Source organism: Pygocentrus nattereri, chromosome 17 (assembly GCF_015220715.1).
Source record: "Pygocentrus nattereri isolate fPygNat1 chromosome 17, fPygNat1.pri, whole genome shotgun sequence".
In the NCBI taxonomy this organism is placed as follows: Eukaryota; Metazoa; Chordata; class Actinopteri; order Characiformes; family Serrasalmidae; genus Pygocentrus; species Pygocentrus nattereri.
This window is the reverse complement of record NC_051227.1, coordinates 39,243,170-39,269,164: the sequence shown is the minus strand read 5'-3', so window position 1 is coordinate 39,269,164 and position 25,995 is coordinate 39,243,170. Positions and strand designations below refer to the sequence as shown.

The 25,995-nt window shown below is 43.3% G+C and overlaps 1 protein-coding gene and 1 pseudogene across 2 annotated transcripts in view; both read right to left on the bottom strand.

Annotated features, from left to right (window-relative positions):
* caln1 (calneuron 1) overlaps positions 1–25,995 on the bottom strand; it is an 86,518-nt gene that overhangs the window by 7,060 nt on the left and 53,463 nt on the right. The gene's annotated exons all lie outside the window — the stretch shown is intronic.
* Positions 1,495–1,634, bottom strand: LOC119265813 (annotated as a pseudogene).

Sequence of the window (25,995 nt, the reverse complement as noted above, 5' to 3'; positions counted from 1 at the left end):
GACCTCACAGACGGGTTTTTCCACACTGTAGAATCACGACATCAACACTTTAAAATAACAAATGCAATTATGCAGTGACCATTGATAAAGCAAAGCTCTCAAATAGTGTAGATTCCTCAAAGCACTTCCACTTTGCTTTGATGCAGCTTTGCACACTCTTGCCATTAGTTAAAGCAGCTTCAGATGCAGACACCTGTCATGCTTCTTCAACAGAACTGAAGAAGTTCCACGCATGCTGGGTAAATTCGTGTTGCCATTAAACACAAAGCTATTCATTTACATTTACGGCATTTGGCTGACGCTCTTATCCAGAGCGACTTACAATTTGATCATTTTATACATGTAGGCGGAGGTGGTGTTGGGAGTCTTGCCCAAGGACCCTTATTGGTATAGTGGAGGGTGCTTACCCAGGTGGGGGATTGAACCCTAGTCTACAGCGTAGAAGGCAGAGCTGACCACCCCAGAGTCCCGATCTCACCATTAGTAAATGTTTTGGGATCACTTGGGATTGTTAGAAGCAGAATATGCAACCAACTTCTCAGACTGAACTTTGGAGGTGTGGAAAAATATTCCTGCAGATTTCTTTGAAACACTGAAAGCAATCTGGAACAAACTAAAAAGAATGGAAGCTGTAATAAAGGCAAAAGGTGGGCACATTAAACAATGAAGAAAAAAACATTAATTATTGAGACTTTTGTACAATTTTCTCCTTTAGTCCTGATTAATTTATACTTAATAGCCATGTTGTCTAAAAATGTAATAATCAAGGGCGTTCGATCCAAATTCTGGATCGCTCCTGAAGGCCTGACCAGCACTGCTCCTATTCATTACTTCTGTGATTTAATGGGCAGATTTGACAGTGAAGGAGCAGACAGGGAAATCTCCTATCAACACTGAAATATTATTGGCATCTGGAATAATTTCCTAAGGCTGAAAAAGAGGCGAACATGCAACAGAAACAATCAAGGACAATCAATATGATGACAACTTGGCTAGGCTGCCATTGAGTTTTCCAAAAGGAAAAATGTTGAACAGATGTTTTCTTCAGCTATTCCTAAAGACGATTAAAAAAAGAACTAAATATCAGGGCTCAAGGTTCCAAACAGCTTTCTGACACCACACATAATGCTTACTCACCCAACAGATATGCAAATCCAAAAAGATGAACAATCTGGACTTATTCAAAAATGTATTCAACACTACCAATGCTTGTATAATCGAGTAAGAGTCACATTCAGATTCAGTGATACTCTTTTTTTTTTTTAATCCCACAAACGGGGAAATTCCACCTCCACATTTAACCCATCCGTGAAGTGGAACACCACATACACACTAGTGAACACACACACTAGGGGGCAGTGAGCACACTTGCCCAGAGCGGTGGGCAGCCCTATCCATGGCACCTGGGGAGCAGTTGGGGGTTAGGTGTCTTTGCTCAAGGACACCTCAGTCATGGACTGTTGGTCCTGGGGATTGAACCGGCAACATTCGGTCACAGGGCCAGGTCCCTAACCTCCAGCCCACGACTGCCCCATGCAGTCAAGATTCCCGTATTTGGGGAATTTGCAATGGCAGAGCCTCGCCCTGGGTGAACCACCCTCGTGATCACGGTGTCGCCCCTGCCAGGTAAGTATATTAAATATATCATACCATATTTTATTGTATTGCACTGTGTAGTGTAGTGTGGTGTATTGCACTGTTCTGTGTTCAGCTCTGCTCCTTTTCTCTCTGTATCTACAGTGACTGTGTCTCTATCAGTATCTGAGCTCAGGACCGTCTTTCTCTCTAACCTGCTGGTCACTAGCAGAGACACTTTCTCTAGACAGACTGAGCTCTTCTTGTAAGTCGCTCTGGATAAGAGCGTCTGCTAAATGCTGTAAATGTAAATGTAAGTGCCTCAGACCCCTTGGCAAAAAAGAACCAGATGTTTGAAATCACTGTTTCAAAAGTTTGGAATCAATTTTTAACAAAATAAAAGCAATTTAGATGCAGATGATTATAATGTCAGTCCTGAGCAACTTCACAGGTTTCAAATAATAAGTCGGACACTAGGAAGCTGTAAATAAAACTAAAGGAATTTTACAACATTCAAAATGACTGAGAAAGCTGTCGAGTTATCCATCGAGAACTGACTTAAATTAATGAACAGAATATTTCAAGAGTAGATTATTACAGTATATTATCATTTATTCACTTTTTTGTTCACAGAATTCTCAAAGTATTTAATAAAACATCTAAAAACACCTTTTTGGTAAATATTATATGAATTGTTTTTGTACTACTGTTAGAAAACAAGTCATTTTAACCAATGAACATCACGATGGACAATATCAGCTGCATTCTTTTAAAGCAGCACTATGTAATATTTGGGGATTTGAAGACCTCTGTGTGTCAGACAGATTCGCAGACGCTCGCAGATAAGATGAGGTGATTTTAATGGTCCACACGGTACAAAGGGTAAAACACAGCTCACAATGGAAAGTCCAGTCCAATAATCCAAAACACGAAGCAATCCAAAAAAGGGCAACAGTACCAAAGGGGCACAACACAAATCATACACGGGTAAACTCGTCCAACGGTCGATACACGAAATACACCAAACTGTAGTATCTTCTGCCTTGATTGGTGCCGCTGCTCACCAGCCTTCTGGACCGGTTTGACCACCACTGAGCTTCTTGCTGTACAGCGCTGTGCAGTCCTCACCCTCAGATCTTCTCTTTCCCACTTTACTATAAAACTTCATACTAATAATGTTTGCTGTCCAGTGTCGACCAGAGGATGATGGGTTCCCCTTCTGAGTCTTGGTTCCTCTCAAAGTTTCTTCCTCTTTTAGGGAGTTTTTCCTGGCCACCATCGCCGCTGGCTTCCTCATGGGGGCTCGGACCCGGATTTTCTTTCTTCTTTTCTCTTCTCTCTGTAATACTGATTGTTCTGTAAAGCTGCTTTGTGACAACACCTGTTGTAAAAAGCTCTATAGAAATAAATTTTGCTTGCTTGCTTGCTTGCTAGTATCAGAGAACGCTCAGTGATTGTCTAAACCTGTTCTCAACCTGATTCCCTGCTTAAATATCAGTAGAGGATGAACATCAGGTGTAAGGAGTTCAATAATCAGGCGACTGAGAGCGCTGATAGGTGCGTGGGGAAACCACGTGATCAGTCTGTGAATCCTGGGGGTTGGAGTTTTCTAAGACGGAGTCCCCTAGCACATGATCGATCACGTGGTCTCCCCTAGCCCTCTGGGAGATGAAGTCCAGCTCCTTCGCTGAATGCATGACACTCTGGCGCAAATGTGTAACTGAGGAACATTTTGTACTGCCGGTTGTGCTTTCGACCCCCACCAGGGGATGAATCTGATGGTTCCGAGCTTGAACAAGACAGCTTTCAAAACCTGGTGAAGAATGTGTTTCTGCGAGGACGCGAGGGAATCGTCTGCTATTGTGATCTTCATCAGTATAATGTTAGTTTTGCATTTGAGACCTAAACAGGGAGCCAGACCTTTGTTTTGGGTTTAATGTCATCCAGTACGCTCCCAAAGCTGTGCCTCCCGCATCAGAGCTGAAGACTCATTAGTAGGTTGTTCAGAAACACAGATAAAACAATCATTTTTTGTCATCCAGTATTTGCTCAAAACATCATGATAGTGTCGAATTGTGAATTGAGTCTACAAACCAGGTAAAACTGACAGCTTTCCCTGGAGAATGACAGCATTTGCCATGTAAAGCAGGGTGGGAGTGCTGGGAGCTGGGACTGCTCTGGGCATTTGGTGAGGTGGTGCAAACCTCAGTGGCACTGATGTGACCTTTGGCCAAACCACAGCTGAACAAGCGCCATAACTTGGGGTCATTTTTGCCCCTGTGGTCAGCTACGGAGCAGTGGACTACCTCAGCCAGCAACCTTGTGGGTAGATAGCAAATTCCACTTTCTTTTCAGACTCATGCTTTTTCTTCTTCAAAACTGTGGAGGGCGATTATATATCAGGAACAGAAGTAAGAATGACCTTCAAGGCTTAATAGTAGAACTGGAGGAAATGACCAATCTCTGAAAAGGTGACTGTGTGTGTATGTGTGTGTATGTGTGTGTATGTCAGAGCACAGCAAGGCACACTGGTGCACGATCTCTTCTCTGCTTTGTGTTTTAACCTGTGGAACGTGTAGCCATAAGTGAACCGAACCACCACAGAATCACAACGTTCAGGGCCTTCACAAAGCCAAGGCTTTGGAACTGAGTTAACAGCTTTCTATGTTCTACTCCACTGCACTGATGCTTTAACAATGTGCAAATCAGAGAGAGAACATCCACCTCCACTTCAACAGAATTCGCAGACAATTCCCATCTGCCTTTTTGCACGGTTGCAGGAACAACTGACGAACGTGCTACCTTCAGAATTATGTCACAGCGTTCATCAGCACTTAAACCTTTCAGTTGCTCAAACCATCTTTGGGCCAAAAGGTTTTCAACAAGTGCTTAAGAACATTTGGAAGACTGTCAAATCACACACACACACACACACACACACACACACACACACACACACAAACACACATCTTCTAAACCGCTTCTCCTTCTGGGTCACGGGGGGTGCTGGAGCCTATCCCAGCGGGTTATCAGGCGGAAGGCAGGATACACCTCAGACTGTCAAACCATTAATCTTCAAATCAGTGAGGATACTTTGCTGAACATGAAGCTGAGAGTCGCAAAATACAACTAAAGTATTAATTTTATGTTGACAAAACAACTGCATGTAATTTGTAATGACGTTTTTATTATGTTGACTAAATGTTTGCATATACTTGTTTAGCTAAGTAACTGTGAAAATCAAATTTGGAATATATCAAAAGAAGGGAAACTGGATGGGCAGTAGATCAAACCTAGGCATGTGTAAAAGTCTTCAAGGTGCCAACATTTAGTTTTAGGTTTAGGTCTTTATTGTCATTGTCACAAGTACAATGAAATTTAAAGTGCCCTCCAGTCAGTGCATCACTCAAGAGTCTCTAAAATAATTTAGGTTAAAAAAGAAAATAAAATCAGCACTGCAGCGTTACCTAAACACACACCAGTATGGACTTACATCTACAGACATGCAGACTTTCTGTCATTGCATCGATACATTTTTTTTTGCAGCATTGAGGGTTGTTATTGCAGTTGCATTAATTGATCTGTACCGTCTGCCTGAAGGCAACAGTTCAAACAGAGCCCTGCTGGTGACATCCTGTATAAATAAAAATAATGCGTGGCCACCTCTTAAGTTAAGTGATACTTTTTTGATCCCAAACCGGGGAAATTCCACCTCCGCATTTAACCCATCCGTGAAGTGAAACACCACATACACACTAGGGGGCAGTGAGCACACACTAGGGAGCGGTGGGCAGCCCTATCCGCAGCGCCTGGCAAGCAGTTGGGGGTTAGGTGTCTTGCTCAAGGACACCTCAGTCATGGACTGTCGGCTCTGGGGATCGAACCGGCGACCTTCCAGTCACAGATCCCTAACCTCCAGCCCACGACTGCCCCCTAAGATAGGCATGGGAACAAGATCCTAATGCATGGATAGATTCATTTATTCATTTTATTCAGAATAAATAAATATGTGCATATATTGTACCTAATAAAGTGTCCAGATGTGCAAGACGCGCAGTGAGGTAAGCAGAAAGTGCTCTATGTGCAGCGCGCTGTCTATACGTGCAGATGAATAGATAAACACAAGATAAGCATGAGATTCAGACTCAGTCCTCCTCTCTCTCTCCACCCTTCTCTGCTGGCCCCCCTGGGAAGAGTTGAAGAGCCTGATGGCTCTGGGGACAAAGGATCTCCTGAATCTGTGGTTTGAGCAGCTCTGCGACAGCAACCTGCCACTAAACCTGCTCCTCCTGTCCATGACGATGGTGTGCAGTGGGTGGCCATCATCCTCCATAGTGGAGAGCAGTTTGTGTAGTGTCCTTGTCTCAGCCACCTTGACCACAGAGTCAAATTCCACACTGACCACTGACCCCGCTCGCCTGACCAGCGTCACCCGGCGTATCTCATCTCTCCTTTTTATGCTTCCTCCCCAGCACACCACAGCATAGAAAAGACAGCTGGCAACCATGGTCTGACAGAACATCTGCAGAAGCTTCCTACAGATGTTAAAGGACCTCAGCCTCCTCAGGAAGTACAGCCTGCTTTGACCCTTCCTGTACAGGATGTCTGTGTTGGCTGACCAGTCCAACCTGTGATCCAGTTGCAGCCCAAGATACCTGTAGGTCATTACCCTCTCCACTTCAAACCCCCTCAATAGAGATTGGCAGTGTGGGTGGCCTAACCCTGCGAAAGTAAGGCATGGTCTTGTTCCCATGCCTTACTAAGTCGTGGCCACAACTTAACTATTTAATTCCACGCATTATTTTTATTTATATGGGATGTTGCCCATTGTTTCATTGTATTTGCAAGCAAGTATGTTATACTTTGAACCTGTTGTGAGGAGCAGGAGACTGCGGCATCACTACCCAGGCTAGCTACTCTAGCTGAGATGAACCAGGATCATTAACACTCAAAATACAGCTGCTGTGTTTTGCCAATTAGCCTATCAAAAGACTTAAGAGGCAGCCTTCATTTCTCATCCAACACTTTTTTAATAATAAAACACATTCTTCTGTGCGCTGCAATACTTTTGTGCAACATCAGTGCTGTCACCCAGAAAGGTGAGCCTACAGCACTACATTATTTTTGGGCACTGTCCTTTTTTTGGTGTCGCTTTTCCTTCCCAGCGATTAAGTCATGAACTCTTACAGATATCCAAATATTACAATTGGTCCGAATGCACATTGTATTATGGTTGTACACACATTGTAACACCTCTGCCTTATACGCTGTAGACTGGGGTTCAGTCCCCCACCTGGGTAACCACCCTGCACTATACCAATAAGAGCCCCTGGGCAAGACTCCAAACACCACCTGTGTAAACCGATCAAATTGTACGTCGCTCTGGATAAGAGCGTCAGCCAAATGCCATAAATGTATTATACAACACTGTGGCCTGTCACTAATGCATGATTTATAACGTGCCTGTGAATAAAATAACTGGTCATTGGCCAAATACGCCAATCAGCAGATGCTAGAACTAATGTCGTAACTAATGCTAGAGCTAATATCCTGTGATGGTGAATTATTGACAGTTCTGTGTACTGAGCTTAGAGGAATTAGGGGTACAGCCTATCAGTCTGCATTGAGCTGTCGCTGTAGAACAGTATGGGGCATAACGACACGCTTCATGCTGAGCATCAGTCTGCTTAACACCAATTACCAACATGCTAATGGAACCCTGCTGCTGCGGCCCTCTGAAGCTGTGGCCATTCGCCCTATAGCCTGACCGCACGAGCTTTAGCATTTTTGTGTATATATTTTCAACGTCGTAAAAAATCTAAGAAAAAAATATGTACACAGACAGTAATTATGGACCATTTCGATTGGTCGTTATGAAATGTTTATGCAATGCAAAGGTCAGCCCGTATTTAAATTTTACACAGTTGAATTGGGTATGGCAGTTTAAATGTGTGTGTGTGTGTGTGTGTGTGTGTGTGTGTGTGTGTGTGTGTGTGTGTGTGTGTGTGTGTGTTTAAGGCAGAAAGAGAGGGAGGAGACAGTGAGAGCAAGTGAATAACTGAACAAGTAAATAATAAAAAGAATATTTGATAAATCTGAATTCATGAAATATACTGCGTTATATAAACTATACTGCAGTTTCGCTTTTATGGTGCTGTAGATTAATGTACCCTACTGCCACTCTTAACTGCATAAAGGAATGCAGAAATGAAACCTGACCCTTGAATAGATGGCCTGATTTCAGCTTCATCCCACAGCCACTCTCTTTTTCAGTCATCAATCACTGCTCAGACCATTTTTACAGCTACAGAACTCTGAGTCCATCTTGCCTAACATTTACCAGCCGGCAGTCTGACCTTGTTCGACCATGGCGTGACTTTATTCCCCGTACATCCACATGCCCCAATCAGGAGGATGGGAATGAAGTCTAATAAACTGTAACTTATGGCCACTGCTCTGGGCCAGGACTTTCACGAGGCCCAAGCACGCTAAATTCAGACTTCAGCTCTACAGGTCCATAGAGGCTGCCAACACCTCCGCTCTTGTACTGGTCATTGGCCCAAAACACTTATACAGTGACTGACGTCTCTGAGCAGACACGCTGACAGGAATACAAAGCAGCAATGAGCACCTGAAAAAACCGCACGCTACATCATTCTCTGGGCCAGTGCTGAGCTCCAGTCCTCCGAGACACAGTTTCCTCATTTCCAGAAGCCATTTAGCAAGCCACCCTGCGTCACAGCTCCACCATTACCAAGAGCAACCGACCAGAAACAGAATTAAGAAGACATGCCCTGCGGCATTTTTAAAGATTCCAACAGCGTACCAGTAAGAAAGCATCAAGGGAATGTGCTGAATTTGAGTCACATGGCTAACAGAAATGCACTGTAGGGTAGTTTTTTTTGTTATATGGTTTACATCACATCATCTATGTCTCAGAATGGTAGCCACAGTTTCTCTGTAAAAGACGATTCAATCCTGGAGGACTGAAGGAAGTTCAAGGAGTGCCTCAGAATGTGTTGAATTAGGTGCTCTAGAGCAGAACAAGCAGTGAAGAACTTTGATATGAAGCAAAGTTATCAAGCACAGGTGGAAGTCAACAGCACACCCAACTCAGCCTAATCAAGGCATGAAAGGCGTAATGATGCTAAATGACTTTACCATCCAGCAGTGGAGCAGGTTTTATTTAAACCTGGGGGCTGAGGGGGGTCAGTGTTAAGGCTAGGTTACCTTAGGGCATGTGGAAAAAAAAGAACAGACACATGGCAACCCTAACAGACATATGCAGGCAAACAGTTGTAGTGTTTTTCATCCAGGGAAGAGCTACAGCCTGCGGTAGACAGTGTTACATCATCTTACATTATGTCTCACATTATCATATCGTTGCTGTCAGAAGAAAACCTTGTGTCTCCAAAATGATAACTTTACAGGAGAAGGAAAAAACCTATTTTACTTTTAATGTAAGTCAATGGAACCAGATTTTTTTCCAAGTCATTTTAGGTCGTTTCTTTTTGTCCATTCATCATGAAATTTACACACAATGTAAAGGGCAACAGGCGTTTCCACATTATGTCAAAAACTGAAAAACGTCAAAAGTGGAGATACGAGGTTTTCTTCCAACAGCAACGATATGCAGGCTGCTTAGTTTACCTCATTTCTAGACATGCTTGACAGTCTTGAACATTGGAAGAGTGGAGTTTGCTCTGTCTTTTACAGGAAAGGAGCACGAAAGACACTGATTACATTACAAACACACACACGGACGGCGCATCGCTGCTGTCGGAACGAAACCTTGTATCTCCAAAATGGTAAGTTTACAGGAGAAGGAAAAAAACATACTTTACTTTTAATGTAAATCAAAGGAACTCTAATGTAAATCAATGGAACTCTAATGTAAATCAATGGGTCTTCTCCAAATAATTCTGGGCTGTTTCTTTTGGTCTATTCATCATGGAATTTACACACAATGTAAAGGACAACAGGCGTTTTCACGTTATGTCAAAAACTTGATGAATGACAGAAATGGAGATGCAAGGTTTAGTCCCAAAAGCAGCCATATGAGTGTGCAAAGAACAGAAAATATGGATTTAACCAAAGATCCTCACCTTTTATCATATATATATATATATATAACCATAGTTATAAAAGTCTAAAAATGATATGACGTAAATATATTGGGGGGGGTCATATTTAATATAATACATTATGCAACTTCAAAGACACCTCTAACATACTGTCTGATTTATGATTACGCCATGGGGAAATATCAACCAATGATTTTAACCAATAATGTCTGAATATTAAGATAAGATAAGATAAGATAAGATAAGATAATCCTTTATTAGTCCCACAGCGGGGAAATTGACAATATCCTCCAAACTTTTTTGGTATCTAATATCTTGACTGCGCTACTGATTCCTGAACAATACTTTTTCCAATACCTTTTAAATTACAAAACGAAAGTGGGCGGGCCCTAAACCATAAAGGAGAATGAGAACCATAAAAAAATCGCATCATGGCACAGAAGCATTCATGATTCATGATTCACGTTGGCTGGTTTCCTCATACTATCAGGGAGAGCCTGATATTGTCCTCTTGCTCTCTGGTGGTCTGAGCCTGGGCTTCTGGAAAGTCTCTTTGCAGTGATGTCTATTGCAGGACGTGCAGTCCAAATAAAACTGATAGAGGTGCCTTAAATCAAGGCGAACACTAAACTCTGCAGTTATACGGGTCCAACACCCCCCCCCCTATAAAACACCCCCCCCCCCCTCCCCCCCCTGGATAAAATGTGTACCAACAATCTGCCTGAGCATTTTCTAGCACACACTGTGCACATATTAATTGTACAGGCGTGTCTGGTAAATTTATGGATGAGGAGCACTTTAATCTGATAGAGCCCCCATTGAAAAAAGAAGCCCCAAGTGCAAGAGTTATGATGTGCCAGGCTGCCTGGCTAAGCCCTGGATAAGAGTGCACCACATGTCCTTGTTATTCAAGCTCAGCTCAGCAACAATATTGATCCCAATCTCTTAACAGCCTCCATTATGCAACAGGACCAAGCCACCCCCTCCCTTCACTCCCTCAAAGCTATAATTTATGGCTCCATTATCAAAACTTACCAACATGTCAAAGAGTGGTGTGTTAATAAAAGCGATTGCATTAGCATAGCATGTGCTAATAGCCCTGCGGTGACGGGGGGACGGGGACTAGAGAAAGAGCTGCCACTGACAAGCAAAAGGACACTGTTTCACAGACTAGAAGGACAAAATAGGTGCCAGCCTTACACTGTACAAAAAGAGAAATTTTGTCTTGTAAGGTTTTATCAAACTATGCGACTGTATTGGCCAGATAAAGGTGCCCAAACCGTGCATCCACCGGAGTAAGTTGGTTGGTTAGTGTAGTGGGTAACACCTCTGCCTTCTACGCTGTAGACTGGGGTTCAATGCCCCACCTGGGTAAACACCCTACACTACACCAATAAGAGTCCTTGGGCAAGACTCCCAACACCGCCTTCACCAACCTGTGTATAATGATCAAACTGTAAGTCGCTCTGGATAAGAGCGTCGGCCAAATGCCGTAAATGTAAAGTTGACCTATTGATGTAACGCTTCTTTTAGCAAGCATAATAAAGGAAGACAAACGTGGACATGAACTGTAGTCATCGACAGTAGACCTCGTGACATAACTGTGACATCATTCTGAAGGTTGCACGTTCGTCAGATGTTCCTTTAGTTTTTTTTTGTTTAGTTTTTTTCCCCCAATACCGAAACAGTTATTGAAAACTTGAAAGTTGGCCAGTGTTGATATTGAGCCAATATGCCTTCTTCTTCTTTTTTCAAAATTAATGAGCTTTAAAATGAGCTTTTTAAAACCGAAGCACTTATGATGAGCATCTTAAAGGACTCTGTAAGCAGTAGACCTCGCTGAAAAACATGGCTTGGATGAGTGATGTAAGAAAACATTTCACAAGTGTTCCTTGTATTAGTTTTTCTCATATATCTGGGTCCTGATTTAAAGTGTGTGTGTGTGTGTGTGTGTGTTTGGGGGTGGGGGGTGGGGGGGGGGGGGGGGTGTTGGGGTGCTGTCCCCAGGGTTTTCTGTGAAACTTTGGTATTTAAGGTGGCAACAGTCATGAAGATGCTGAGAAAATCAGCATAGAGTTTTCATTTTAGGCTGTTTGAACAAATGTGATAGGCATGATGCAATAGGCAAGTGTGTTACCCAACAACCAATATATGATGGGAATTTCACCCAGTGTGTTACATATTATGGGATCCCCGGATCCTACCTGCTCAAAACTACATAATTTTTTATGCTGACAACGGCTGCAGCTGACCACAGCATACGTGCTGTGTTTTAAGCTTGTTTACAATAAAAGCCAGATATAGTCACTAAATCATGAACATCTACCAAACAAACATGTCATTACACTTCATTGTTTAATGCAGAAACCTTGTAATTCGATGTGTAGTCACTTTTTCTTTAAACCCATTTTGCTTCCACTAAGCCAAGTAAGGCCACTAAAGCTTTATGGATGTGACACAGAATCGAGCAGCATGTAGAATCATTTGCTTTCCGTAAAGTAGAAATTGGACAAAACAGCAGCGACTTTTCACAATTTCTTGCATGGTTGATAATATACCAATGTGCAATGGCAGGTCCAGGTACAGGGAATAAATTGGAAGTGATTATTCAGACAGATCAGTCTGCTAGTGTGAGATGAACTTCCCTCATAAATCTTCTAATGTAGCTCCTGAGTGACTGGGGGCGTTCCTTGATTCTCCATCACGCTCGTCTTTTTCTGAAACTAACCGCATGCATGTACAGCTGTTAGAATCTTCCGTCTTGTAGCTCGCTTTAGGCACTAACAGAGCTCAGATCTGTCGTATGAGTCAGGGAGTCTTTCAGTCTCCAAAGTTGCAAAAATGTTTTCGACCGTTTTTTGACTTATTGCTGGTCTCTTTTATTACATTACTGACATTTTGAGGCATTAATTGGACATTTATACCCTGTCCAATAGGATAACATCAACATGATTACACTAATTTACACTTATTTCTTATGCAATTTAATTTCCATTTTCGAACTCGATAAGAATATGAACATGTTCTTGAACAACCACACATCACTAGAATGGCCCTCATGTCGTGCAGTACTGCCCGGAGGTGAAGTGGCTGTAAGAGCATTCCACTGACGCTGAAGCATGGAAAGAAACAGGCCTCGCCCAGCCAATGCTAGGTTAATGTGGGTGACTGTCAGTGTTGCCAGATTGCACAGATTCCTGCCAAACCGTGAGGGTTTTGGTTGGATAAGGTGGGGTGAAAAGTGTTTTTATGGCTGGACAAAATTTGGGATGGTTTGTCATTATTTTGCCAGTATTTTAAAAAAGTACTGATTAATTCTGCAGCTGTGATGTGAATAGGCCTAACCTCTCCTTACACTCAGTTATCAAAACGTCCTGACTGACATCAGCAGTTAACATACCCAGTTTATTACTGACATAATAGATGTGCGTTTGTGTCAAAAAAAATATAATATATATATAGCTCAATCAGCATTACTGATGAAGTGTATCAGACTTAATAAAATGTTATATATGATATTGATATGATGTTGGGCTCTAATACACATGAAGCTGTTTGCTGTCTGAAAGTACAGAAGGCTCCATATGTTTCAACGGAGCCCTGGCTGGAAAGAGAAGCCTCTGTGTGCGTCGACGGAGCCCGAGTTTGGGGCTCTGGGGTCCCAGGGGAGAGATGGGACCCTCACTTTAGAATAAGCTGAAGCTATTATAATAGGAACCAGATGTGAGCTACACCTTAAAGACCAAAACAACTGGGGTAATTTCTGCTCCTGAAGAGACTGGGCAGAGAACATTTGGCACGTTTCTCTCCAAGCTGGTTCGTCAAAGCTTCATCCTGACTTCGATCTCTAAATGCAAATAAACTTCTTTTTCATGCAAGAGACGGGTGTCACCGAAGAGTTTCTTCCTTCACCTTCACAGCATCGCTACTGAAATAAACTACACTGACTATACACAGTTCTGCTGCAGAAGGAAACTGGAAGGGAAAGAAGGAAATTCACTAATAAACAGAAGGAAATTCACTATTGCTTTTCTGATTGCATGGGCTCATGGATCCTATCATATGCAGCACACTAAAAATGTTCCTACTTTGAAACATTGAAGTTTTTAATGCTTTTCCTGAAGTTCCTTTTATAGACATTTCTCAGTCGTCCAACACAGACACTAAAATTACGTACAAAGCTTTTCTTCGTGAACTCGTTTGTTTTAAAGATCGACGCTGCCACCAAGCAACACCAAAGACGTATCTGCAAATTTTTGAAGGCAAGACGTCAGCGGTCAATACATCATTATCTATTATTGATTAAATGCTTATGATTATGTTTAAAATGACCTTACTCTGGTATTAGTGTATACTTCCTGCATTTTGGTAGGTTTTGAACATTTTTTGGCTGGAAACTATGGAAGCAATCTGGCAACCTTGGATACTGTTGAGAACAAGCTGTCTATGCATAGATATCCACACGAAAGTCAGCAGGTCAGAGCTGCTCTTCTATTCATATGAGGTCATGACACTGCTCACACTGTAAGACATCATCAATTAATCAGAACGTCTGACAGCTCATCCAACGCCTTTGTGTGGCATTGTTTACCCCTCACACTGAAAAAACAGCATTCGATCCCGATACGATTCAGCCATGACTCGGAAAATCTGCCGGCAACTGGAAGATTATGTCACATCCATACAGCATAAGCTCAGCATCAGCTATTAGCCCAGACCTCAGCCTCAGAACTTAGTTCGTTCTCATTATGCGCAAAGTGACCCAGGGCACATGGCTTGTGTCAAACTTATGAGCTGACAATGCTGTCATATCAAATAGGCTGCAGCTGCGCTCACAAGGTGTCCTCTGCCTCGCTCCCTCCGTGCTTCTCTGTCCTTTTCCTTTGTTATTTAGTCGCCGAATCCAGACGGCTGCTCGGCCGGGCCTCCACCGCTGAGTCCGGACTGCAAATCAGCATGACCTTTCTGTGGTACAGCAGCTCAAAGCCTGTTCCAAGCATGAATTCCCTAGAATCTCTACGAATTCCCTTAATTAGCTGAAAATGTAACCAACAGTTTCCCCAATTTGCTAAGCATATAAATACAGTGGAACAGTTTATATAAAGGGATGCACTGAAATTTCGGCCAATGAAAACATTTTATAGCAGCGCTTTCGGCTGAAAGAGGAGAAAAAGTGGGTGAAGAAGTAAAAGTTTATGTCAGTCTAAAATGAAGTGTCGATATCTAACACTCTCGAATATGACAGCTTTAAGTACTGTTTATCTGACGGTCTCGGTTGGTGGTCTACCAGCTCTTTTGGAAACTGGAAACTCAGTTTTGGAAAATGAATGACATACACATAATGGCTGCTTTGGCAGGGAATTAAACAAACCAAGGTCTATGACTTCTGAGGTTTAATTGGATTGTGTGTGGTCAGGCACTTTAGTTATAAAAACCTAGTGACTAACTTTATTAGCACAAAGGTAACTTAACATAGATGTACTCTGAATAACACATATTGCACAACACAAACGCTACAAACCTCATGAAGCTCTTTACAGTAATCAACAACACTTTGGCTGTTTACAAATAAAATGATAAACAGTCGTCTATATATGCACTATGACTATATGCAAATGAGCCCCTAAGCTAATCAGCACAGCACAGTCCCTTGCACACCAACTGCAGCGGACGCAACACTATAATTTCACACAAACCCATGAGTTTTTTTCTTCTCGTGTCAAAAAACAAGTGTTGGAACTGTTCAAAGGCTTGAGTTGCTCCAGGCAACGCAGGGCTCCTTAAGTTAGTGCAGCTCACACTAGTTTCAAAGAGCATACATTCTAACCAGCAAGCAGCCATCCCATTAGCTATTAATAAACATGAATCGTGAATCCATCAGCAAGAGGAAACGTCTCTCTTTTAACTACAAGAGCTGAAACTCCAGAGTTGAGTCACTCATTAAACTCAATCAGTGCACAGATTCTTCTGGGACAGTCTCTGAATCTGCCAGCGTTACACATATAATGTTACTGTATGGCTGAAACGACTACACGGCTGTCATCCTTTGGCTTTAATGCTTCCCTGTCCAGCGAGAGTCCCCACACCGCCCTATTTCCATATCTGAAATTAAAATCTGCTCCCCTGCTTTCATATGCATGCCGCCCGTGACACTGAAGACAGTGCTGCCACCGCATGCATGTAAATTCACAACGCCTCCTCTGCCATCCACCCAGATGGAGTGTAGGCCACCGCATTACTCTACACGCATTTGTAAAGGGACGGTTCAGCAGGTTGGTTCTGTTTTCAGTCAGATACAGTTGTTTCTTGCATCTGTGTGGAGGAATTCCATATGGCTACTGCAAAGCAACCGTCCTTACCAGGAGGGAACGGTTGCCACTGGACTTCATAAGGATTCAAATAGACGAGCTCAACTTTCAGGCAAATTCAGTTCAGATCATCACAATTTGATTTCCATCTGGAGAAACCAGGTACAATAGATACAGCTGGAATATGCAGTTTCTAATGGAATTTGCATTATGATATACACGCTGAAGTGTTGGAACCAGGCCTGAGCACAGTTCTTTTTTGGGGGGGTCACAGGCTCAAGAGGAAAAAAGGGCAATATGAACTTGAATTAAACACAATTTAATTCACTGTATATTGCAATCAAACTTCTAGAGAGAGCTGATGTTACTGTCTGTGCATGGATGTACACGCCGGTCACCAGCAGTACTGAAGTGTTACTCACTACACTATTTAACCACAATTTAGTTTGCAGTTATAGCTCTCCTTAAGAGCAGCAGAGCCTCATATGATTCGCTGTTTTTTTATAATGACGAAAATGTAGTGTTGCAAATTATTATTGCCAACACTGGTTTTTGTTCAAAACAACTACATGTGATGATTTCTTCAAGATTTTTATTGTTTGGAATTTCTAACGCTGTGGTGAGACATGACAGGTCGAGCCACTGAAGAGAACAGTGACATGTTGCTCATGAACCAGTCGGCTCTTTTAGGTGAACGTTGGGAGCTGACTCACATTGAAGAGCTGATTTTTATTCTTTTAGAAATCAAGACAAATCAAAGAAGTAGACCTTCTAACATTGTAGCTGAAATCACATGGCTCCTGAATTTCCCCATTATTATCCCCATCATCTGCTGTTTTTGTGTTGGTCTGTCTCATTTCGTTTATCGTGGTTTTCGTGTAATTCTTTTGAAGTGAGCCTCACTGGTTCTTCTGATTTTTGCCTTTAACTATCCTTTGCTTGATGACCGATTGACGGATTTAAAACTGCTTTCGGACCATCGGTCTTGTGATTTCGGCATTTTGAAATTCTTCCACTAAAGCTAATTAATGTCTGACTCGATTAAAGTTTGTAAGCAAAAAAAAAATGCAATATTGTTAAAAAATATTAAATTAATACGAAATACACTGATTATAAGGCATATTGGAGTTGAATGGAAGCTAAATGATAGATAATATTGCTAACAGCTAATTTTACAAACAAATCTAGAACAATGAAGCGTTTGGCTCAATTGGCCCAACAAAAGAGCACAACTGGCCTCGCTCTCTGGGTGGGTACGAAGGCCCTGCCTCTCCCCCCATCACTCAGCGAGATGTTGGTCAGTGCAGGAGTCTGTTAGTTGACGTAGTAGAATTGGCGCTTTCCTCCGAGCACGTTCAACTGTCCAATGATGTTGCGTGAGCGTCAGTTTGAAAAGATGCAATGTTCCTGCCCAACTTTTTGCCCAAGCTGCTATAGCTGCATTTTCATTCATGGATTTTATGTGTATCTTGGCATATTACACATTCTTGTGGTTAAAAAATAAATATATTCATAAAATGAAAAGAACAGCATTGGGAAGCCGCTCACGCCATACTTCCCAAAGTGCTTTTACAGACATGACACAGAGTTTTACTCTCTTGTACAGAGCTGATGGAATCGCAGCCTAATTTGCATATTTTTGCCAACATTTCACAGGTACTCACTTGAATTTCATCCGACAGCTGGATCAAAACCTGGCTTATGACGGTTCCATGAATGTGGTATGGTGCTGAGATGATTCTGCAACAGAACTGGTGTAGCCCCAAGCTATATGACTCATACATACCAATCACACTTACACTATTATTAATGACTTCTGTTAGGCGCACCTGTTACTGCTGCAGTTTGCTCAGCTACAGCTGCAGGCGTAGGTTAGACTCCACCAAGACAGGACAAACAGATGTTTCATTCCAGCAACGTTACATTATTTTATGACTTATTACTGGTATAAAAGTAATGCCAAGCATGACAAACCATAAAGCTGTATATTTAATCTACTGCAGTAAATAGTTGTTTTTCATCTTGCTACAGATTTGCCAAATACAGTATAGCGTGCACCTAAATTTCCACAATTGCAACTACTGCAGATTTTCCAGCCAAAGTTCAGTTTCTTTTGTTCCCCTGCCTCACTATTCATTTTCCTCTTGATGCACTGGCCTTGTCTAGCCTGCCACATATGATGAAACATTCGGGCAAGAACATTCGTTAAATTCAAGAGATAATCATATGCAATAATAAGCAATTAAATTAGCTGTTATTTCTGCAGCACATTCAGCCGTGCCAAGCAAGTGTGTGTGTGTGTGTGTGTGTGTGTGTGTGTGTGTGTGTGTGCTTTAAGTGTATGTAAGAAGCGGAGCTACTGGTGAAGGTTCACACAAGTGGCCTCTTCACAGAACTTAAGACTGCAGGCACAGCAAAACTAGTCTTAATGAAATATACCACAAAAAAGGTAACCAAGGTGACTTGGATGTAATTAAAGCCACAGAGAGCTGGGTAGTGTGTGTTTATGCAAGCAAATGTGCAAATTTCTGTGAGAGAAAAAGGGAGAGAGAGGAAGAGAGAGGGATAAAAAGCTTCAAAGAAATCTAATTACTGTTGAGGCTCAGAGGTACAACTTCTATAACCTAAAAGCAGCTCGACCAGTTTGCAGTGGAGTCCTTATAGTTACTATAGGACTGGGATTTTAAGGGGTTAAACTGTCATGTGTAATTACAAGCACCAGGGTCATGCAAACACCCTTAGGCCCTTATTTTATATTGTCCTCCTCCCACCGTCACTCTCGTCACTCTCGTCCATCGGTAGAGCTCGGGCTTTGCGGCCCGTCCCCTCCACACTCACGGCTCTCTCCCCGGCGTCCTCGCCAAGGTTCGTCGCCGCTGAGTGTTCGGGCCTGCCTTCCTGCCGGCTCTCATGGCCATCATCGTTGGGGCCCGGGGGGCGGGCGCATGCCACATACCCCAACACCCAACTCAGGCTGGGAATCCAGTCTGAGCCGCCGCACTCCACTGGGGAAAGACCCAGCGCCGGGCGGGAGGGTGAGATAGGGTAGCGTCCCCTGGGTAGGGACTCCCTACATGGCCGGTCGTGAGTCTTGGAGGCCGGCACACCAGGGACACCTGGGCCAACACAGACAGGGTTGCACTGATGACCTAGGGTGCCTGTGGGGCCCCGGCAACGTCTCCGGCAGCCGGCAGGGAGAGGAGGAGAGCTCCGGGCGCCCTTGGAGCAGGGATAGGAGGGGAGAGAAGGGCCGCTCCACGCTTCCTCAGAGCAGGGATGGGAAGGGAGAAGAAGGGCACCAGTCCTCCGGGGAGCTGGGACTGGAGGCTTGAGGAGTGGTGAGAGGGGCGTTCCAAGGGTTGCCGCTCTGCCAGCAGGCTCCTGACCATCTGATGGGTTGCCACCTGCTGCTCCTCAAGCCGCTTCCAGTGCTTTTCAGCCTCCTGGAACGCAGCCTGCAGCTCCCGCCAGCCGGCCAGCTGCAGGTGAACCTGGGTCTTGATGGCCTCTTTTTCTGCCATGGAGACTTCCCCGATGTGTTGGCGTCCTCCTCCCGGGTGTCGGCATCACTGTAGCACGGCATGTGCTACCCCGGGCTCAAGGAGGACACTGGAGGCAGGATTCAGCACTGCAGCAGCCATTACTTTAGCATGCCACAATATGCCTTCAAAGAGTGGGTTTGCAACAATTATTATTGCCCACCCCTAATTGTTCGCATTTTCCTGTTTCACCCTAAAATAGTCCAGCAGTTCTGATGCCTGAGGGGCCAGAATGTAACTGCTGCACCACTTAAGGTGGAATGGAAAATTTAGCCAACTAGTTAACGAGACATCAGCATACTACGAGCAATTTTTTAAGAAGAAAATGAATGACAATGAAATGACAACAGAGAAAATACATCTGTGTGTTTCTTTGGTCGCTTGCGGAGACATCTTGTTGGTCTTTCTTTTTTTCTTATAACACTCCGTTTGGAGTGTGGCTCTGAAAAAAAGTATTTAGAGAGCCCTATCACTTCACGCTACCCCTCCATCTCAACCAAAATCAGGACACCCTACTCCTAGACGCCAATGTGCAAAATTGAGGGGTAAGGACTAAGCGGTAGGGGCAAGGGGTGAAATGGGTTTAGGCCTTAAAGGGGCAGGTGCCTCAATTTTTAGAGAGGCACACCGATCACATTTTTAAAAACGCCATCTAGAGCGTACAAAATGTATAATTCGAATGATTTCAACATGCTGTCAGTGAAACCTCGCAATTACAGCCGCAACAAGTAGTCAATGTTATCAATAATAGGAATAATAGGAAATCTTTGGCAATGAATGTTTTTATCGACTAGTTGTCACAATTACGTTTAGATCACTTGGCAAACAGGGAAAATACAGAGTGGAGACCACAAAAGTAAATATTATGGGAATCATCTAAAAGATTCTAGTAAAATGTGTAAATCTGATCTCACTTTTGACGGCAGTATGTGAAAATCTAGAGAAACAGCCAGTTAGAAACAGCATGTCTGCTTTTCAGCAAGCTCTGTTTTGGTTTATCAAAATAACCGCGCTGGCTGAAAGGTTGAGCTGCATTTTCATCTAAACTGCATGGTTACATTATACTACCTTGTTGCTAGCGTGTTAATGTGCACAGGCCGGGCTGTCCTCACAGATACAGATATTTTTTAAAATCACACTTTCTATCTCCATGTTTTGGCCTCCCACCCACAGAAAAACAGCTCTGGAAACTGCTCTCCAAGGTGCAACGTCTACTACCGAAGAGTCATTCCTCAAAAAAGCTCCGTATGGGTGAGATTACTGGGTGTGTCATCATAATGATTCATCAGTCTACTCAGGCTTTAGCAGAAACATCAGTGTTTGTTCATCTAATGATGTTTTTTTGTAGATTATTTGGATTTTTATGTAGTATGCATGTATCCTGATGTCACGGTTGGCTCCTCCCAGTCCTGTCCATGTGCTCATGTTTTGGTTTTGTAACTCCGCCCCTGATTGTTATCACTTGTCCCTCATTGTTCCGTGTATTTAAGTCCTGTGTTTGCCCCTTCCGTTTGCCAGTCTTTCTGTAACGAGGAGCGAGGAGGCGGACGCACACGCTGAGATAAGCGAGATTTATTAGGGGCAAATCCAGGGTCGTAGTCAGAACATTCCAGGGTCAATGAGCCGACACGTACAGACTTAGGGTAAGACATCTCAAGAATCAACACAAACGAAGACCAGGTACAAAGACACGATACAAAGGTACAAAGACTGGCAAACGGAAAGGGCAAACACAGGACTTAAATACACGGAACAATGAGGGACAAGTGATAACAATCAGGGGCGGAGTTACAAAACCAAAACATGAGCACATGGACAGGACTGGGAGGAGCCAACCGTGACACCTGAATACCTTCTTTACGAAAAGTAACTTGGACTGAATACAAATAATGTACATTAGCACTAATTTTTGTGTTCTGCACACATATTCTGAATACTTTTATACAACCCAACCCTGTATTTACCCCCTTAAATGGCCAGAGCCCACCAGTGGGTCCAAAGTTTTACTACGTACTTCTATAACCTGAGAATAATTCAGCCAATTTGTGCTGTAGTTGATGTAGTTACTGAATAATACGCCTTAGCATGTAATAAGCCTTGGATTTTAAGGGATTAATTTACCCTGGATAAGGGCCTTAGCAAAAAAATAGGGGCAAGTGCTTGAGTCACCCTCACTGCATATGTATGAGAAGCACCGTGGTGGTGAAACTGTTTACTATTCTCACAGAACTACATTCCGAGTACAGCTGGCCAATAATATCGATCAATTCTGAGGTCCTGTGGGTTCCTCAGGGTCAACAAAGCAAGCCATCTATAGTGTCTTATAATGTAGCCAACAGACTGAACGAAGAAAGACTGAATTTTGGAGAAAGAACAAAAAATGATTAAAAGAAGCTTTCCTGTTCTTGGCAGAGCTCTACCTGCCTCCCCAAGTGTCCTCCACCAGATACTTAAAGCTCAAGCTAAATCACTTATTGAAGCCATATTGATATGCATCTCTTCATTGAACTATAGTAAACAACTGGACAAAAGCTATTCAGATGAAAGAATGGGTGTTTAAAATATGAGCACTGCTCATTTTCAGGCAATTGCAACTTGCAAGAGATGTCAAGGACAGGGCTAAGTCCCCGTATAGTCAACAGAGCAATAAAGAGCTGATCTCCAGGCTTCTCAAGCATCACCTTAAAGCAGATAAAGGAATGACAGAAGTCCCATTAAGAAACAGTTACGACAGACGGTGTCATCTTCCCAGAAATCCAGCTTTCAGCTTTTTGAGCATAATACTCAGATGATATGATTAGAGCTATGTAGCCTGGAGTGGAGTAGGCTATATTATGCAAGTGACAGCCGTCTGGATCATCAGCGAGCTTCGGTAATGACATTTCGCATTGAGATCCGGGGCGTTTTTTTCATAATGATTACAGATATATTTTTTTCCTTCTTGTAGCCTTTCCTTTCGAAAAAGCGGACGCCCCCGTAGCACAATTAGCCCTCTGCTGTCGCTTGTCATGAGCCGCAGAGTGAGGCGTCAGTCATTATGTGCCAGTGTGTGCCCACTGAGACTGTGGTAGTCATGGGGGGTGGGGGGGTGTGGTGGGGGTGGGGGGGGGGGTTGTGAGTCACTGGATCCGTCAGCCTTCAGCCATATCAACAGTCCACGCCACAGAGCTACACAGAACTACCTTATCCACCCTTCAGAGAAAACAACAGCACAAACACGAGAAAACTCCTGTGCCTACTAACTAACTGTGCCGCTGTGATGTAACAGACGAAGCAGTCATGCTGCTCTGAGCAGCTCTGTGAAGGTTGAAGGGCCAACATGTTAACATCTGCCATTAGCTGTTATTGCTTTTGTGCTGTTTTTTTTAATACTGTAACATAAAAATACATTGGCAGCAGAAAAGCGCACCGAGCTGTCAGAGTTTTTTTCTTCACTCTGATATGCCACTAGGCTTTTATAGGTCTTTTTAATTTGTCTTAAGTCAACAGCAAGGACAGCAGTGTCACACACTAAATGCAATGCAACAGGCACACATTAGGCCAAGTGCCTTTAAAGTTCTCTACAGCAAGCTGGAACACTTAACCGCGAAAGCTTTTCAGGTTTGCCTCAAAGTTTCTGGCAAAAAAAGCTTTGAGGAAACCTTACGATTCATGTTTGCTGGTTAAAAACAAAAGTGCGTCACACAGCTGAAAACAGGAGAGGCAGACATTTAGCCTCGATGTTGTCCACACTCTTTGTGTAAATTTAACGTTGCCGAAGTCCAGCAGAAACGGGCACACAGATCGATCGGACGCAGAGGCACCGCATAGTCCTGTACTGTACTTAATAGGGTCTTGAACTGGAAACAGAGAAATGAAAGATGGATTTGATGTTTAACCCATTATGTTCATGAAGCAACGAAGCGCTCGATAATGCTCCATAAGTCCGTTGGCCGACTGAAAGGGCAGTTCTAACACTGCCACTGCTGACCTCATCACTGAAGGGGCCGCAGCCACAAGGGAAGAGAAAAACCAAGCTGTTCTCCAGCCACTACATCAAATCAATGCGCTTCATGCAATATTCATTTTATTTTATTAGTTAAAAATGATGACCAGAAGGAGGCTTGGCACAAAAGAACAGGCATGAAAGATTAATGCATGTTATTTATGAGAATCAAACTCAGTTGCTCTTGTGTCGGAGCAAAGCGAGACCACAGGGAGTCTGAGGACTCTCGAAGTAGTAAGGGCCCATGCTTAGCATGTCCTCTGCTGTAGGACAGGGTGGGCAGAAACGCTGAGCTGACAGAGTTTGGCCTTAATTGTATTACTTAATCATTGGAATTCTTGTAAAAAGCAGAAAACAAATTAGCTGGCAAATTAACATGCTTCCACGCTGCCAATTCTGGCAGGGTGAGATTTCACACTTGCCGGGTTAACTGGGGAATAGAGGACGTTTAAAGTGCATTTCAAGACGTGCTGCCACCATTAAGCCCTGTAAATGGAGCAAATAAAACGTTTTGTTAAATACAAAATTGGTCAGGGCTTGTCAGGGATGACCTTATCGCATTAGGTTTGATTAAGTGTGTGGATCATACCACAGTCTACACTGCCAATCACAATATTTTCGATAATGTAACTTTGCCTTCAGATAATCAGAATCAGAACTAGAATCAAGCTTTATTGGCCAGGTATGTTCACACAAAGAAGGAATTTGGTATTTCTGTGAGACGACAGTGCTACCCACTTCACCTCTGTGCCACCCTGAATAAAATAAAATACACACACACACACACACACACATCGCTGGGATAGGCTCCAGCACCCCCCCCGCGACCCTGACGGAGAAGTGGCTTAGAAAATGGATGGATGGACATTTGTCCATAAAGATGAACAAAGCTCTAGATTCTAAAATGAGTGAGAAAGCTTTATTGCCTCATTTATTGTCACGATTGGCCCCTTCCAGTCCATGTGTTCATGTTTTGGTTTTGCCCATGTGCGTTTTGGTTTAGTCCAGCCCCTTGTTTTGTAACTCGTCCCATGATTGTCTCCACCTGTTTTCCACCTGTCCCTCGTTTATCCCTGTCGTATTTAAGCCCAGTGTTTGCACGTTGTGTTGGTCTTTGTCCTTGCTCTGTTGGATGTTTGCTCGTCGTGTTTGTACCGTTGGTTGTATTATGGTTTTGTCATATCTGACCCCTGATCTGTACGTATTGGCTCTATGACCCTGGACCATTATGACCCTGATTTTGGATTTGCCCTCAATAAAAGTCGCTTACCTCCGCACATTACGTCCGCCACCTCGCTCCGCGTCACATTTATAAAATGTCGAAGTTGGGACAAGAACCCCTTAGATTTATCTGTTTCAAATATCGGTTACATACATCGGTTACATGCTTATTACTCAAAAAGTGTTCATCAATTCATGACGTAACAACAAAATAACACCGTAAAATAAATAGCTGTAGTGTAGAATTCCCAGCATATCATCAGTTCAGTTAACTGCCAGGAATGACAAAACCCAGGACCAGAAACTGGACTCAAGGTTTGTGGACCTCTGGTGTGGCCCTTCTTCATATTTCAGTTTCTGATCTCAGAATGACAAATAAAATCTGGTCAACAATCTGACCAGTGATAAATGACGTAGGGCAGAGTTTCTTAATCTCACAGACCTTCCACGCCAGTGTCACTGCAGTGCTCACAATAATTCACCATCCAAATACTACCTGCTCTGTGGTGGTCCTGTGGGGGTCCTGACTATTGAAAAACAGAGTAAAAGGGGGTTCACAAAGTATGCAGAGGAACAGATGGACTACAGCCTGTAATTGTAGAACTACAAAGTGCACCTATATGGTCAGCGGAGCCTATAAAAAGGACAATGAGCGTAAAAACAAGGAGGTGTACTACATGAAGTGGCCAGACGGTGTGTGTCATGAAATTCTTACAAGTGAAAATGTGTTTTTGCACAACCAAACTACATTTTTACATGTAATAATTCAGTTCAACTTTTCAATGGGAAGTTGTTTATCGTATACAGGCATTTGAGGGCAAGTTAAATCACTGGACAGCCTCCAGGACTGAACTGATGCCCATGTAGGAGTCAAAAAAGATGCCATGCCAAGAGAGTAATAACTGTCTGCCTCTGACCCACTGCAAACGTCACCCCACAAATCTGTCCTCCTGATGTGGTACTTTGAAAGGTTCACTTCAAATAAGCCTTGGCCTTTTCATGTCAGTGGACATCAGGGCAGAGCAGTGGTTCAAAGAGTGGGCAGCACTGAGACAGAGCTTTAGAGAGAATCATGAGGCCAGCCTCAGACAAGGCTGGAGCCACCCATCATTGCTGCGGGGGGTCTGCACTTTGTCAACCTTCAAAGACACACATCATCAGCTTCCACTCAGCCGGCACCGAGGTAGTATGACTGATAAAGCTGTGAGGACTTTAATGATTGAGAAGCTCAGCGAGGGACACAAACTACCACCACAAGCTTCAACTGCAAGGATGAAGCGATG